Source organism: Halichoerus grypus, chromosome 8 (genome assembly GCF_964656455.1).
Source record: "Halichoerus grypus chromosome 8, mHalGry1.hap1.1, whole genome shotgun sequence".
Taxonomy (NCBI): domain Eukaryota; kingdom Metazoa; phylum Chordata; class Mammalia; order Carnivora; family Phocidae; genus Halichoerus; species Halichoerus grypus.
The window spans coordinates 13,100,246-13,118,189 of NC_135719.1; the positions used below are offsets into that span (position 1 = coordinate 13,100,246).

At 40.4% G+C, this 17,944-nt stretch overlaps 1 long non-coding RNA gene across 1 annotated transcript; it reads right to left on the reverse strand.

The window, feature by feature from the left end:
- Positions 1 to 282: 282 nt before the first annotated feature.
- Positions 283 to 15,201, reverse strand: LOC144382730 (uncharacterized). The gene is made up of 3 exons (XR_013450109.1): positions 14,915 to 15,201; positions 13,492 to 13,578; positions 283 to 1,012 (listed from the first exon to the last, which is right to left on the reverse strand). It is a non-coding gene; the product is annotated as an uncharacterized LOC144382730 (long non-coding RNA).
- Between the last annotated feature and the right edge of the window lie 2,743 nt (positions 15,202 to 17,944).

The following is a 17,944-nucleotide window of genomic DNA, read 5'->3' on the forward strand; positions in this document are numbered from 1 at the left end:
ACCGTCTGAGCCACCCAGGCGCTCCTTAAGTATGTGTTCATTTTTTTTTTTAAAGATTTTATTTTGAAGTGATCTCTACACCCAGCGTGGGGCTCGAACTCACAACCCTGAGATCAAGAGTTGCACGCTCTACCGAAGTAATTTAATAAGCATGTAATTGGAACTTCAGCAGAAATTAAGAATAGAGTCAACATCACACTCTAAAAATATAGACCAGGCAGCAGGCGATATCGTTGCGAGAACAAAATGGAAAAAAAAAAAAAAAGATTCAGTAGTGGCGCGGCCAGGATGAATGGCACAAGATTTATCACTAATGTAATTGTGGGAATGCCTGCCCAATATTGCCAGGCCTCCTAATTGTCCAAGAGCTGCCAGTAACCCAGATTTTGACTTGAATTCAGTAGATTTTTGACATGTTGACGTCAGTGTAATGAGGCCAACATTTTTTTGGCCAAATTAACATATATGTGTACAGGTGAATCCAAAGACCCATAGTTTGTGGGACCTGCTGTGTGTGGAGCCGACTTATCATTATATTCTAGATGCTGGTGCCTGAGCCAGCAAAGGCTGCTTACTGAGTCTATTGGTGAGAAATACTTTACCGTTTCTGCAAGTCTGTTTTTCCATCTGTTTTCCGTCTTTTGTCAATAGGACACCCTTGTGAGTCTCAAGCATTTTGGGGAATTGGCCACTATGGTCGTCGTGGGTTACATCTAGAATGCCAAATATCTTAATTTCAAATATGTTATACAGCAATATAGAATACTTACATGGAATACTGAAGTTGCCTGAGCTCAGGAATGACAAAAGTGTTCCTTTCTATTGCAAACTCTAATTGGTGTTCATATGGTCTGCCTGACATGCAGTGAAGAGAACAGATCTCAGTTGGGAAGAACACAATGATTGTGTGCATCACAGCATTGCTACATGGAAATCCTCTTCCAGATATGGGCCATATCTGTCTTGATCCTCACCTGAACATTTTCCAATGAGATCCTAAGTGCCCTGCAAGCTGAAAACACAAACACGAAATCTCACATTAAAAGCTGATTATCTGTATAGTGATGGGTGAGAGAATTAAGCTCTCCATTCGTAAATATTTGAATGCATGCTGCATGTCTGGCACTTACATAGGCGATGGGGATTCAGAAGTGAATAAAACAACCAAAAATCCCTTCCCTCATGTAGTTTAATTATATGGCTAAGGGGTGAGGGGAGACTCAAGAAAGAAACAGCTAAAATAGAGACACCATAGAGTGTATTACAAAATGTTAAGTGCAATGGGAAAAGGGGGGATTTAGGGACTCTCTGTGTGTATGGGGGGTAGATCACAATTAACCAGGATCAAAAATTAGCAGTTGGAATATTTAAAACATTCCATTTAGAAATGGAACGGGCATACATACGCCCTGACCCCGCCATCCTCCAATGGTATTACATGGCATTTCCACCACTTAATGCACTTGCATAACCTTCCAGTATCTGGAGTCACTTGAGGTATCCCTCTCCATCCCCACCATAAATTAACATGGACAATATCTGGTCATTGTTTAGAAGGTCCAACGAGGCCCATGCATTCTAACTAATTAATTAAAATTAGTTCTAAAAAACTCAGAGATTAAATTCTGACTTCGTAGATGCCCAGTTATGCACCTGAGGGGTTGTAGTCTTTCTAGACTAGCACAATCAGGGAGAGTGTCCCAGGGCTAGCCTGACCACTCAGTGGACCACACATGGCTTTATGCTGAGGCATGACGGAGACACAGGTAATGCAACCCAAAAAGAAAACTCAAATCCCTGAGTGGAGAAGAATTTGAGACAATTTCTCAAATAAAAGGGCATAGAACAAGGGAAGCTGTTCTCTCCAAACAGAACAGATAGAATGAAAAACAAGGGAAGGTGTCCCCCACACTGACTCATGTTTAGCACCTGTTTACAGAATTCATTTAATTTGAATAAAATGTGATCAACACGTTATGGTTACTTTCTTAGGGCAGCCTTTGGCCTCATTCAAATAGTCCAAGTACAGAATAGTACAGAGAGTCTCCAAGAAATCTTCGGCACCTAAAAATAGCCTTCTAAATCAAGGTCATAGGGGTGCCTGGGTGGCTAAGTCGGTTAAGCATCTGCTCTCAGCTCAGGTCATGATCTCAGGGTCCTGGGATTGAGCCCCACATCAGGGCTCCCTACTAAGTGAGGAGTCTGCTTCTCCCTCTCCCTCTACCTCTGCTCCTCACCCCTGCTCATGCTCTCCCTTTCAAATAAATAAAATCTTAAAAAAAATCAAGGTCACAGTGAGGATTCCAAGAATGAGGAAAATTATCTTTTCAAAAGCAAAGTGTGAATCCCAAAAGATGAATGGGATTTTTGTACCTGGAATGAGGCAGAATGTTTCTTATAATGGGCTTCTCTGTGATTCAGTGTTTTGGGTTCATGATTAACTTAGTAAAATATGTATAAATTAAAATGTCCAGAATAATTCTATGCACCCTGGATGGCAATGATCAGAATTTAGTTGAAAACCGTTTTCATCTCCAATTTCTGGCTCGTAGTCAAGCGGTATATACTTATTAGTAAGTCTGTCCCTTTAATCAGTTACATGCCTCACAGTCTCATTTGATCTCTATGATGATCTTTCAATACAAATGAACTCATGAGCTTCTGAAAGGAAAATGATTCTCCTGACTCAAATGACAATCCCATAGAATTGTTATTTATTTATCAAAAAAATTGCTGGGATCACAGGCCGGGTCAGCTGATCCCCGTTTTAGAACTGTGTGGACAGAAGTTTCTTTTTTTTTTTTTTTGCCTGATGCCATTGTCCCAAAAGCAAAGCTGCAGACAGTCGTATATACATGATAAATCTCCAACAAAGTAAGAAAATTCACATAAAGCAAACTATTCATTTTAAAAAACTGTTTTTCGTCCTGAGATTTTTATCCTGAAATTGAAGAAACAGTAGCTGGTAGAGATTTTTTCTTTTTATGTGAGTGCACGTCTGTACTTGACACATTTTAGTTTGCGTCTCATTTTCATCTTCTAATTTTTAAAAAATATATTTTACTGATAAAAATGCAAAATCTGGGGACAACTGACCTAAAAAACTTATATCCTTCTCTATTCTCCTCTCAAGACACAAGATTGGACTTCAACTATGAATGATCTAAATTTGTAGAAAGTTCAAAAATTAGCTGGATGAAAGATCAAATAACACATCAAAAAGCTGAGATGTATCAATGTGTCAGGGTTCAAAAATAATGACTTACAGTCAGTGATAGGAATGCTTTTCCACTGTGTCTATTTTGAGGGCAAGCCTGAAATTCACAACTTAGCAGAAAAAGTAAAAGATCTGTTGGGAAATGTGAGGAATTTGTCATTGCTCAAATCTAGTGCTCAGCCTTGGGCTGAATTTAGTATTAATCTTGATAGAGGCATGTTTGCAGTGGACAGAGAATAAGAGAAATGCATGTAGGATTTATCGAGGACGCAGTAAAAAATCCATTTTTTTAGGGCTATTTTTCTTCCACAATAAATGACTAGGGGAGGAAAAAAAGAAAAGCTTAAAATTGGTGTCAAGCTCTTTATTCCAACAATTTGGGATTAGCTGGAAGAGAAATATGTCTGCTTATAATGAATCACTTTTGATGAAGTTGAAAAGAGGGAGGGGAGAGAAGTATCCAGCAAGCAGGGGTTTGGGAGGATTTCCTCAAGTCCCTACACTGCAGTTCACCAATAGTAATGGACTATCAATGAATTTTTACCAACTGAATTTAATATATAAGCTGAGTATAGTCCTTAAATTCTATGAGGAAATATATGTTACGAAATGAGAATATACCACTCCTCCCTTTCCAGAGAAAGACATTTTTCTCATCTGTTAACAAAACCTATGATACTGCAAAATGGTGATCTTTGTCAGATTTGGGGGTTTACACTCAATTGTAATTGGGGAATTAGACTAGGAAGCGATTTTGCCCTGTTCCACATTAAAGACAAGCTACATGACACAGGGTTTTTTTTTAAAGAGGCTTCAATGCAGTTGTTCAAAATTGTCCGTCATTCTACCAAGCACTGGATTGAATCAAGAGGTGTAATTTGGAGAACCTGGGTGGCTCAATCAGTTAAGCCACCAGCTCGGTGGTGATCCCAGGACCCTGGGATCTAGTCCCCTATCAGGCTCTTTGTTCAGTGGAGAGCCTGCTTCTCTCTCTCCCTACTTCTTCCTCTGCCTGCCACTCTCCCTGCTGCTGCTCTCTCTCTCTTTGACAAATAAATAAATAAAATATTTAAAAATAAATAATTAAATAAATAGGTGTTATCTGGGGGAAAATGGCATCTACCATGATATATTTTCCTTTTTCAAACTCATTTCTAATTGTTCTCAGGATGCTCCCCATCTTGTTCTTAGTTGGAGTGATTAGTGCTTATCTTTTTACTTTGCACATTTTAATAACCGCTTGCCTCAGAAAAAGCATGCACTCAGTCTCAGTGAACTTCTAACAAGGAAGTTTCAAGACAAGAGGAAATTAAGACAATGGGAAATATGCATTCATGGTTTTAGGCAGTCCTAGGTGTTATGGATATGTTGTTGATAATATATCCCTCCTACGTGCAATGTTCCAGTTTATGTTGTTCCAATAACACCAATAAACCACATAGATGACATTGTAGATGATTTGAGATCCTGCTTGACTTTTTGTTTTAAGGGAAACAGAAAGAGACGAACTATTATATGCTTGACCTTCTTGAACCCGATGTCCATAGTGGAAAAGGTTTGAAATGGACTATGTCCATAAGGACCTTCTCCCCACTCCCCGCAGTTTCGTAGATATAGTGCTTTTCACTTGCATACATGTTTCTGGTCTACTCTATTTTTAAAAATCTCCCTACACAGTATCTATAACAGACCCTTCTGCATCCTATAAGCATCAACCTTTAAATTGATAGGGGGTATATATTTTTCCCACCAATCCCCAATAGTTTCATCTTCATCCCCTTCCATGTTGTTCTTAACATTGTTTCCAGAATTATCAGAACACCTCCCTTTGGGGGAAGCTGCTATATATTTCATCATCACTCTCTAAACTGTTTGGAAAATAGATATTAGCCGAAGTCTGTATTAGTAAGTCCATCACTGTTAAGAACTCAGTCCATGACATATTAATTTACTCCTAAGCTTCCAGCTGAGGCCAGACTAACCTGAATGGTATTTGATTACAAAGATCAACGAGTTGGCATAAAACGGGATGGATCATTGAGCAAAACAGTTTAGTAGTTCTCCTTAGTACAACTGATGTTTTTAGGAGCTGTGGTTTATAGTCTGTGGCATTGTTTGGTGGACTCCTTCCTAAACCATCAACTATCCAAATCAAAACACTATCAGCACCTTGGAGAATGTAATTATATGTTACAGACATTCTCTAAGAGAGATAGTGTCCAGCAGTTCTAGAACATTCCCCCCCATTTTTGTTGATTGAGGACCTCTGATTATTTAATGTCAAATATTTCACGTAAACTATTGACTATTAGGAGAAAGTTTATCGGTCTCTAGATAATATTTTTTTCCTAGCTTTGAGGCTGAAAAATATTTCATATAATTCATATAGTCAGAGGAAAGTTGTCAAAGCAATAGATTTTATGATTACCCCCCCCAACTCCCACATACACATACAAACACGCATGCATGCGCTTTGAAAAAATCTCTCAGACTCCAAGAATGTAGCGCTGGAAAGGGACCTTACTGAATTCTTTCCTAATTCGGTAGTAAATATAGCTGAAATTATCTGAGCTCACGAATTTGTTTCAAAGAGTTAAAAGAACATAGGAGCTCTACTTAAGGAGCCTTACTGTAGGAAAGTGGGGGAGAGGCTGGAGATATTAACGCTGTAGGAGGGATACTGTGAATAGGGTTACTTGGAGTCGCTTTGGTGAGTCAGACAGCTTCTTTGGTCACCTTCCAAATATTCTCTATTACAGGTAGGAATTTGGGGTTAATTCAGGATTATCAAATCAATCACAGTCGGGCTCAAAATTTCATCGGAAGCTTTTCCTCTGTTCTCTGGCTGACTCTTGATTGGAGTCACAGTGGCAGGGCAGGGAAAAGAGAAACACTTTGTTCTTGTTGCCAGCATGTCCCACAAGCAGGCTGGCTCCTTGCTGCCACTCTGGAAGTTTCATGGGAAGATATTCTTGGAATACATTCTGAGCCAAGAGATCTGAATGAGATCTATCAGGTGTTGAGGGTGGGCCTTCTAGGATCCATGTTCCTGTCTGTATGTTATGCCCCACCTGCCACTTCAGTTGCTGTCCACATTCCCAGGGGTCCTCCGAGTGTCTCAGAGACTTCTGTTTTCCTACTCCATCTGGGACGCAGTGTGTCTGTCTGTCTCACTGTTAACACATGTAAGTTCCCAGAGGATCTTCTTTATTTCTCTCTTGCCCCTGAGCTGCCAGGCGCTGAGAGCAAATTTCGGTGTACAGCTTACTCTCCCTACATCCCTCTTCCATCCTATCCTTTGTCCCCCTTCACCACGTGCCCACCCCCGACCCCAAACTCTCTTTACATAAAGAAGGAATGAAAGCCAGGTAATGACAACCCAGTTCTACCATAACGTGGACCTTCAAATCTGTGTCTCATCCTTGAATTCTTGACCTGTTACCACAGAAGCCGAGACTCTCCATGTGCTGGTCACTGCACAAGAAAACAGGGGCCTAATTTCTGCACAGAAGAGAAGAGCACACATTCTGGGCACTCCTGGTTTAAACAGATATAAGATAGTGGTTGAGAGGATGTCATGTGGATCTCAAATAACTCTGTTCAATCTTAGTTCTGCATTCTATCAGTGGGAATTTACCTAATTTCCCAGTGCCTCGGTTTCCCCACCTGTAAAATAAGAAGGATAATGCTTCCTACTTCCTAGGAGGGCTTTGAGGATTAAGTCCATTCTTATACACAAGGCTTTTCACCAAGAGCAACTCATGCATAATAAGTGTTTGGTAATTATTAACAATTGTGATTAATCAGTTCCCTTAATAGCTCACATATTATTCCGTCATACATCTTTAGCCTTTTGGCACATAATACCAAATCTTTAGCCATTCACTTTGGATCAAGAGGTCAAATGCCATTTAGCAAATTCCAGCATGGACTTAGGTCCCTACTGACATTTATAAATAGCACAAATAAATGTAGTATGGGTTAGGTGTGTAAGTTGTGTGGTATCTTCCCTCAAGGCTGGCAGGGTAGGGCTGATAGCCTGACCTCTAGGGCATGAACATCATTCCCCGCTCACACCTGGTCTTTTACACAAAACCTCCGACTGACTAGGCAGTCTAGAAATTCCAAAAGTTCAGTGGCAGATATGTTCTTTTGTGACTATTATTCATCTGAATGACGATTTGAAACTTGCAAAACATTGTGAGGGTGGGAAAAGAACTAGGAAGAGCTAGGCAAGTAAGGGCATGTTAGTACAATTCCATGGAAGTGCAATTTAGTGATTCAACTAAATTTATACTTACGTGCACACACTGAACATTCACTCTCGGAAAGTTTATTTTTTTTTGCTAACCTTTTACTTGGAACCAAGGAATAAATTTCAATTATTCATTCAATTTATTTCATAAAGAGATACATGGCATGAATTATCAGCCTTTGTATTATGAAAATGCATATGGAGGACCTTAGCATTAAAATGAGTATTACAAATACCAGAAATAAAAGCCAGATTCTGTCAAGCTAGGATGTCTACTAGGCCTAGCAGGAGATCTTGGCACAGGAATCAAGATTGTTTTGTTAGTAAATGTGATCATTTGCACTTGGAAGATCTTCAAGCTAAGGATCTACCCCTTCAACTCTAACTGCCTTTCATAACTTAAGTGTTTTATTAAAGAACTTACATTCATGATACTAAATTTACACTTTAAAGTTGAAAAGTCAGCACTTAAAAATTAACTTATTCCTATAAACAAACAGAAATAAAATTTTAAAAAAATATATAAAAGTGATCATGGCATACATGCATTTCTTGAAATAAATTTTATTTGCCCATTTTTCCTTTTCTTCTCTTTTTCTCTTTCTTCTGTATCAACCCTATTCCCCTTCCCACCTTCCCTTATCCAGAAGCCCATGTTAACATAATATATGCATTTCAGTGGTTTTTTTCAATGGAATATATAGATATGTGTAGATATGTGTACACACAATTACATAGTTAAAAATTATATTCACGTGTCTGCATCTTTCTTTTCTCATTTAATATCTCAGAATAAGTCTCTGAAGTCAAGTGGCCTCGCTACTGTTTTTAATGACTGCACACTAGTTCATGGTGTGGATACACCATAATTTATTCAGCCAGAACCCTACTGAAAGGGTTTTACAATTTTTAAATGAAAAATTTGCCTTTACTCTGTTTTAAACATTTGTGCCCCCATGGACAACGCTATTGTAAACATCTTAGTGCCTGTCCATGACAAGAACACATAAAGAGATTGTTATTTTCATTTTACAAATGAGGAAACTATAATTAAGGAAAGGTAAAGAAAAGTTTTACAAATGAGGAAATTTTATTTGTTATTCTTTTTAAAAGATTTTATTTCTTTCTTTATTTGTTTATTTATTTAAGAGAGAGGGACAGAGAAAGAGAGAGAGAGCATGAGTGGGGGGAGGAGCAGAGGGAGAAAGACAAGCACACTCCATGCTGAGCACAGAGCCCAATATGGGGCTCGATCTCAGGACCATGAGATCGTGCCTGGGCTGAAACCAAGAGTCGGATGCTTAATGGACTGAGGCCACCCAGGTGCCCCTTATTTTATTTTTTTCAGTAAGCTCTATCCTCAATGTGGGACTTGAACTCAGGACCCTGAGATCAAGAGTCATACGTTCTACCAACTAAGCCAAACAAGCACCCCACAAATGAGGAAATTTTAGCTAAAAAAGTGCAAATGGCCACATCATCAGTCCAGTTTGACTCTAATCTCAGGTTTCACTGTGCCACATGACACTCTTTTGTCCTTGTTCGGATTTCCTAAAAATTATAGGCTATTAAATGAAAACATGTGTGACTCGAATTCAACTAAATAGATCAAGTACCTGGCAGTGGAGGTTAAATATAGTTTAGAAATTTAAGAGGAAAAGATGGATTGCACATTAATTTTTATAAATGGATCTCTTAAGGTACCATGGTTTATTACAGATGTAAGTCTTTTGGAGGCAATATGGCAAACTAGAATTTCAGAGAAACAGTTTCCAATATAAGACACTTCAAATTACCAGGTAAAACATAATGAGCATTGCAGATTTCTGGTTCTGGGACAGGTGGATTAGACTGAATAAAACTAAACCTCCCACTGACAACTACGTATGAGATGACTCTTGGAACTCACTGAAGAATACCTAACAGAGATGAGACTTGGATGACTGTGATCCTTTAGAAGAGAGAAGCACACAGAAGACTCCACATTTATCCTGGCTTTTCCCATGAAGACATTTTCCTATTTTCTGTACAGGAAATAGAGGCCAAGCAGAAAGTGGTTCACTTATTGGAGCAAAGATACAGTTGGCAGAATGCCACACTGCCACATTGGTTGGGATTTGAGGGACAAAATCCCAGAGAATAGGGAAATACAGAGAAGTCCCCCAAATCTCTAATTCCCATCGAAATCCTTGGTTAATTCCTATGCTAAATGTGTCAGGGCAAGAGTCCAAAAGTCCAGCTAACTACAACATCTGGGAAGCCAAATAGTACAGCAGAAATTTTAGCAGCTGCTTGTTGCTAGGGAGACTATGGTTGGATTTCAATTCCTAACAAGTTGGAGGAGCTTTAGAATATAGCCTAGACTTTCAGTTGAGATTCCCAAAGGACCATGAACTAGGAATAAAAGCAAAGACTTGGAAGAAAAACCACACTCTAGAAGATTAACCATGGCTTAGGAATAATCTCAAAACTGAAATACACCAACCCCAAAACTCTAAAATTAAACAGCAACTAGATTATGGTGATCCACTGTCCCTATATGGTCCCTGGAAGAAAATCTCTCTCTTGCTGTGGAGGAAAATGACATCATCAAGAGCCTCTGTATTGTGTCATCTACAGTGTCATGTATCCATTAAAAATTACTAGGACAATTAAAACAGGACTAAATGACCAAAAGACATACAAAATCATATTTTTTATAAAGAACATAGAAACACAACCAAGGAGTTCCAGATCATTGATTTTTTTTTTTTTTTTTAGAGATGTCGAGAGTATGTGAGCAGAGGGGGAGGGGCAGAGGGAGAGGATGGAAATCTTAAGCAGACTCCATGCTGAACACAGAGCCCAACGTGGGGCTGAATCTCACAACCTTGAGATCATGACCTGAGCCGATCAAGGGTCAGACGCTTAACTGACTGAGCCACCCAGGCACGCCCAGATAATTGATTTTAAATAACTTATGATTAAAATGCTCTTTAAAATGAAGAAAAGATGGAAAATTTCATCAGAGAATAGGAATCTAAAGTAAATTTCTAAAACTGACAAAAATGTTATATCTGACAGTAAAATTTAACTTACTGGTTTAATAGAAGATTAGACAAAGCAGAACAGACGATTAATAGATGGAAAAACAGATCAGTAAAAAATATCAAGATTGACAGACCAAAAGAAAAAAAAAAGGCGAAAAACAAGGGGAAAAAAAAGATATGGGACATATATCGAACACAGCACTATCCAGTAGAAATATAATGGAGGCATCAAATGTAAAAAAAGATTTTTCCAGAAATACAAAATCTGAAAAATTTCCCCACAAGAATACCTGCACTACAGGGAATGTTAAAGGACATTCTTCAGGCAGAGGGGAAAAAATATCAAAGAAATATCAATCTATAAAAATAAAAAATCAGAAATGTTGTCTGAATGATATGGATTGAATATGTACCCCCTAAAATTCATTTATTGATATCAAATCCCAATGTGATGATATTTGGAGGTGGGACCTTTGGGTGGTGATTAAGTCATGAGGATGAAACCCTTATCAATGGGATTAGTGCCCTATAAGAATAGGCCAGGAAATAGCTTGCTCTTTTTCTGCCATGTGAAGATAAAGGAGAATTCAGCTATCTGCAACCCAGAAGAATGTTCTTACCAAAACCCAACCATGCTGGCACCCTCATCTCAGACTTCCAGCCTCCAGACTGAGAAATACATTTCTATTGTTTGTAAGTCACCCAGTCTATGGTAGTTGGTTCTATCAGCCTAAATCGACTAAGATATAAGTGTAAATACATAGGATTTTAAAAAATATTTCATTTTCTATAAGGTAGTAGACTGCTTAAACAATGTAGTAGGGAAGTTGATAACATCTGTAGATTTACAATGCATATAAACAAACCAAAAAGGCTAAGAGTGGGGAAATGGAAGTATATTGTTGTTAGTTTCTTATACTACACATGAATGCATATAACGTCACTTGACATGAGACTGTGATTAAATAAAAATGTGTATGATAGGGGTCCTTGGGTGGCTCATCTGTAGAGCATGCAACTCTTGATCTCTGGGTCATAAGTGTGAGCCCCATGTTGGGGGTAGAGATTATTTTAAAAAATAAACTTATTAAAAATACTATAGATATACTCTAAATCATAAAGCAACCACTAAAATAACAAAACAAAGGGTTATAGCTAATAAAGCCAAAAAAGGAGAGAAAATGGATCATAAAAAATATTCATTTAATCCAAAAGAAAGCAGGAAAAGAGGAAAAAGGAAATGAATCATAGCCAAGACAATTAAAAAACAAATAGCAAGGTGGTAGATTTCTGCCCACCATATTAATAATTATATTGCAGGTGAAATGTGTAAATACCTCAATTACAGATCAGAAATTGTCAGATTGGATAAATAAAGCAAGACCCAAATATGCTTCTTATCAGAAACTTACTTTAAAGTATGTATAGTAGTATAAAGACACAAATAGGTTAAAATGTTGGAAAAAGACATTTCACGCTAAGCTTAATCAAGATAATGCTGTTGGGGCACCTGGGTGGCTCAGTCAGTTAGGTGTCTGCCTTCAGTTCAGGTCATGATCCCAATGTCCTGGGATTGAGCCCTGTGTCAGGTTCCCTGCTCAGCAGGGAGTCTGCTTCTCCCTCTCCCTCTGCCCCTCCCCCCTGCTTGTGCTCCCTCTCTCGCTGTCTCTCAAATAAATAAAATCTTTTTTTTTAAAGATAATGCTGAAGTGGTTATATTAATATAAGACAAACTAAATTTCAAAGCAAAAATATTACCAGAAATAAAAGTTTTTTTGTAATAATAAGGAAGCCAATTCATCAAGAAGGTATAACAACCCAAAATACTTATGCACTTACTAATGAAGCTTTAAAATACATAAAGCAAAAACTGATAGAACTGCAAGGAGAAAAAGACAATTCCATAATTAGTCTCTCTCTAATTGACTGGACAAGTAGGCAGAAAATCAGTAAGGCTACAGAAGACTTGAATAATATTATCAACCATTCTGATCTAATTGACCTAATTTATAAAATATTGCAACCAAAAAACAGCCGAATTTACATTGTTTGCAACTGCATATGCAGCATCTACCAAGATATACCATACTCTGTGCCATAAAATAAGTCTCAATATATTTGAAATGGTTCAAGATGTGCAAAGTATGTTTTTTGATCACAATAGAATTTAATTAGCTTACAGGAAAAAAAACTGAAAGAACCCCAAATATGTGGAAATGAAATGGCACACTTCTTTATAACCACCGAACAAAGAAAAATTAAAGGATTTTAGAAAGTCTTTTGAACTGAATGAAAATAAAAACATAAATTCTGGTTTCAGTTCTGACATGTAAAGAGATTAGAAGATATCACTCTCATCTTTACAACAGAAAAAACTGAACAAACCCAAAATCAATGACTTTTCTTGGGCTCCTCAGAGAACAGAGATCAAAGGACAAGCTGCCATTCCAAAACTGGGGAGAAAAGCCAATGCAGGGGGTCACAGCTGAGGTATACATACCTGGAGCAGACCTGCTGGAGTCATAAACTGGTAGGAACACATCATGGTAATTTTGATGAATTGCTGGAAGCTGAGTGTGGACTGGTGTGAGAGGGAAAACTCCTGGCTGCTTCAGTCTTGGAGAAACCCTCAAGTTTACCTCTAGGAACTCCATCAGATTCTCACAGTCACAAAGTCCCTTTTGTGACTTTGGAAGGGGAAGGGGAAGATTCTTTATTGTGACATATTCTCCAAGAGGGCTCTATAACATAGCACTGCCTTCCAAGGGGCAGAAAAACTATATCCATCTTGCCTTATCTCAGATGGAGAAAATAATTTTTCCCATTTCAACTCCCACTTGCCTTTCTGTTTTGCCAAAGCCATGTGGAAGGGGAAGGGGGAATTATACCTCTGAAGAAACACTTGTGAACATCCATAGCCCAGATAAACAGGTCCACTAACAGGCTGAAAATAACCCATAAGATTATAAAATGCTTTCCCTCACCCATACCTTGCTATCACACTGACAGAGCTTCAGTATAACAATGCAGTACAGTTGAACTAGCAGCCAGATGCAGACGTCTCTGGGAGGGAGCCCCTAGGGAAGGATGCAAAGAAGGGAGAGAGGGAGAAAGAAAAAAAGGAAGAACTTTAATAATAAAACCAGATAGATATTACAAGAAAGGCAAAATACAGACTGATAACTCTCATGAGCACGGATGCAAAATTCTAAACTAATCATTAGCAAATCAAATCCAACAATGGGTAAAAATATTTATACACCACAAACAAGTAGGGTTTATTGCAGTTATGAAAGGCTGATTTCACAATAAAAAAACAATCAATGTAATCCATCATATCAACAGCCTAACGGAGAGAAATCATATGATCATGTCAACGGATGTAGAAAGAGTATTTGACAAAATCCAACAACCATTTTTGATAATAACTCTAAGCAAACTAGAAGTAGAGGGAAACTTTATCAACCTGATGAAGATTGTCTATGAAAACCCTGCAGCTAACATTATATTAAATGGTGAAAAAATGGATGCTTTCCCCCTGAGTTTGGAATCAATGCAAGGATGGTCTTTTCTCACCATTCCTATTATACATTGTAGTAGTGGTCTCAAGTAGTGCAATAAGACAAAAAAAAAAAAAAAAAAAAAAAGGTGTGTAGATTGAAAAGGAAGAACTACAATCTTTATTCATAGATGACCTAATAGTTCATGTAGAAAATCCCAAGGAATCTACAAAATAACTCTTGGCAATAGTAAGCAAGTATGGCACATGTAACAAGGCTAATATACTAAAGTCAACTGCTTTCCTGTATGCCAGTAATGAACAATTGGAATTTAAAATTAAAAAAAATATTATTGAAAGTAGCATCAAAAAATGGAATACTTATATGAATCTAAACAGGATCTACATGTGGAAAACTACAAAGCTCTGATGAAAGAAATCAGTATCTAATCAAATGGAGAGATATTTTATATTCATGAATTGGAAGACTCAATATTCCTTTATATATTTTGAGGCTCTGTAGAAAGATACATATATGTTCATAATCATTATATATTCTTGATGGAATAACCCTTCTGTCAATAATGTCCTTTGTTTCTGTTTTTGAACCTCCAGGTCTCCACGAAGGGAGCGCATCAAATCCCACACAAATGAGGGGCTCACCTCTGCAGAAAGAGTCCGGCCGGTGGCGGTGACTAACTCCACTGCGCCCCGAGGGGACCAAAGGTGTGCCCTTTAAAAAGCCAAGAATTCCTGGGGCAAGCCGCCCGCCCTTCGTGCGCTCTCCAGGACTACCCGCCTCGGATTTCGGCCTCCCGACCTTGGCACCCCTTTTGGATTCCGGAACCCGCAGCTCCCGGGAAGGAGCTCCACTGAATTCCTATCCCGAACCCTCAGGCTCCCCAACGCCTCACCTCGGTGGCAGGCACACGCCCGGCCCCGGAAGAGAGCAGGCGGCGACCCCCGCGCCCCTTCCGCGCGCGCTGCCAGCTGAGCCCGGCGACCCCCTCACCTGTCCGAGGCTGCGTCGCGGGGGCTGCCGACCGGCCGGCGCGCGCCCCTCACCTGCCGGGACCCGCCGCCGCGGCAGCTCGCACGCGCAGGAGCAGCCGGGACGCGGCGGGGGCGGGGCACCTCCGGGGCCGTCCGACTTCCTCGGCCCCCGCTCGCCAGCCCCGCCTACAGGGGGCGGAGGCGGCCGCGCGTCACCTTGGAGCCACCTCCCACCGAAGCGCCGCCGCGGCGGCCGCTGGTTCCGCGGGCGGCTGGTCCTTGGCCCCCGCGGAGCGAAGAGGAAGAGATCCCTCATAACGCAATCCTCTGGCTTGGCTCGAAAGAAAAGGAAGATGTGCCCCCGCAGTCTGGCAGGGACTAGGGGAGCTGAGTTCAAAGTGAGGAAGGAGGAGAGGTGTGCCTTGCCAACTTAAAATTGCTGAGTAACAGGTCTTCGCGGATACTCAGAGGGGTGCCCGCTTTGTGCCCTGGCTCCCTAAGGGATCAGTGGGGAGAGAGCAGCCTGCGTTTTTACCACCCTGACCCTGGCAAGGAAGTACCAGAACCAGGCACCCCATTAAATCCCTGCCATGCATGCGCGATTGTGGGTGCAAGTCGGCCACCCAGACGCGCTGAGCTCTTTGTTTGCTGAGCCTTGGTTCCTGGTCTGGAAAGATTAGGCCGATTTCCGTGCCCAGCGCGTTGAGTACTCCTACTCAGAGACCCTTAGAGATGCTTAGGTCCGATGATGGGCACTAAGGCACTCAGCAAATATTTGACCTTGCTTCCTTTCCCTTGAATTCTTTTTCTCCCTCCTTCCTCTCCTCTTCCTGCTGTACTCCTCTTGCACTTTATTTACTCTTGATCTCTGCCTGGTCAGTTTCTTTTCCCTTGGATTGAAGAGCCCATGTCTCCCGTGTACCGAGTCTGCCCTGCAAGGCGCTGGGTGGTTTAGGAGGGATATGCGGGATATGATCCCTGCCTCCCGGGAGGTCAGAAATACACACCCGGCCACCCCCACGGAACAGCAGAAATTAGATACAAGAGAGTTAGAGGAGCTAAACTGGGTGTGGGACAGACTGGCATTCTATAGGTTGTGGGAGTGGGTGGCCTGTGAGCTGGAGAATTTAAGAGCTGGTGTAACTGGTGGTTAAGAGCCTAGGCTCCGGAGTCAGAAAGACCTCACCGAGTCCTGCCTTGGCAACTGATGGTATGAACCTGAGAGTTCACTTAATGCCTCTGAATTTCCACTTTGTCTTTAATAAATTGGGATGCAAATAATAGCTATTGTATAGATTCTGAGAAATAATTAAAGTGCTTTTCATGAAGTACTTAAGCGCAGTGTCCTGGCCCATGATCCGCACTTATTAAACGTTGGCTAATGAGAAGAATAGTATGGTAAGAAATATTGGGGGCCAGGAGGAAAAACATTTAGAACACATGGCCAAAGCAGAGCTGCCGTCTTCATGCAAAGAATACTTAGAGTAGCAGCTCCCTGTGAATGAACAGAACGGCTCACCGCTCACTGATCTCTGGACTCGGCCTACAACATGGGATCCCATTTAATTTTCACAAACCTGTGAAACAGTTCATAATATCCCTGGTTTAAGATGAAGAAAATTAGCCCCAGAACCATGAAATCATTGGCCTGAGGGTATGAACCAAGTTAGTAGCAGAGTCACCTGAGCCTATGGCAAATCTGGCTTTTCCCACAGTGGCCTCCCTGCTGGCAAGATCCCCTGCCTTAGGGAGGGAAGGTAATGGGGGCAGGGGGGACATAAAGGATACAGGAAGGAGGGAAAGAGCAGTAAATAGGAGAAGTAGCAACCATACCTTGGAAGCCCACTAATAATACAACAGAATTAAAATAGTAAGTGAACCCACACAAAAAAGCTTTTTGCTTCCAACTCCTGCCACAGTGGGGTTCCTGTTCTGTGGTTCCTGCAGCTCAACCACAGGTTGAAAATGACTAACATTTTTCAATCATTAAATCCTGCAGAAAGTGAAACATCTAAAGAGACAGAAATCGAAGGTCATACCTCCTCATCTCTCACCACAATGTACTCTTCTGTCAAGCTTCCTTGAAGGTTTTTTTGTTGTTTTTTCTTCTCTCTTTTTTTTTCTACTTGTCCAAATATATTGCCTGCTGCTTTCTAGTATGTTCCATCCAGGAAATAATCTCATCACTTTAACCAACTCGACTTCACTATGTGCCAGCAGCGGGACTCACATATGTGGCTGATAAATTTTCAATACACTGTTGTAACACTGAATTTCTTGACGTAAACAAGTTTTGAACCAAGTTTTATAGGCACTGTCCTTGATGTCATAATTGTTACTTTTCTAAAAAAAATAAAATCTCCGCTCTTCTCGGTCTTGCCTTCTTAATCCACATGAACATCAAAATGTGTAGCCTCTGAAGAAACAACTCCGTTGTGAATATGATCTTTGAGGTGGGGATTTCTCACTGCCCACGTATAGATTAGAGTCCTACCAGATACAATTGCTCTTAGATGCTGGACAGCACATGCTGGGTTGCAGGGCGATGTAATAATTTCACCGGTTCTTTTCCATGTTGAATGGCGTATTTCAGAAGCACTGCGGTGGAGGTATGTTAGCAATGTCGCTGTGTCTGTCTGAACGAGCAAGAGTAATTTAAATAGGACAAGTTCAGTGGCTACAGTCACCTGGGATCTCGGCCCATGGAGTTAAAGGAGTTTTCCCAGTCTGTAAATGCAAAGGATCAAAAGCTCCAACTCTTCTCTGCTCCTAGGGAATCACAACAGGACTCCTTGTGCCCTCCCTCCAGAGCTGGTCACGTGGTCAGTCCAGTCCAGCTCTTTTGGAGGACTCAAAGCTCATCTTGGGGGTACGAACCCCTTGAATGCCCAAGGAAAAGTTTGTGAGATCTGCTAATGGTGACATAAAAACTTGACCATGAGCATCCCTCA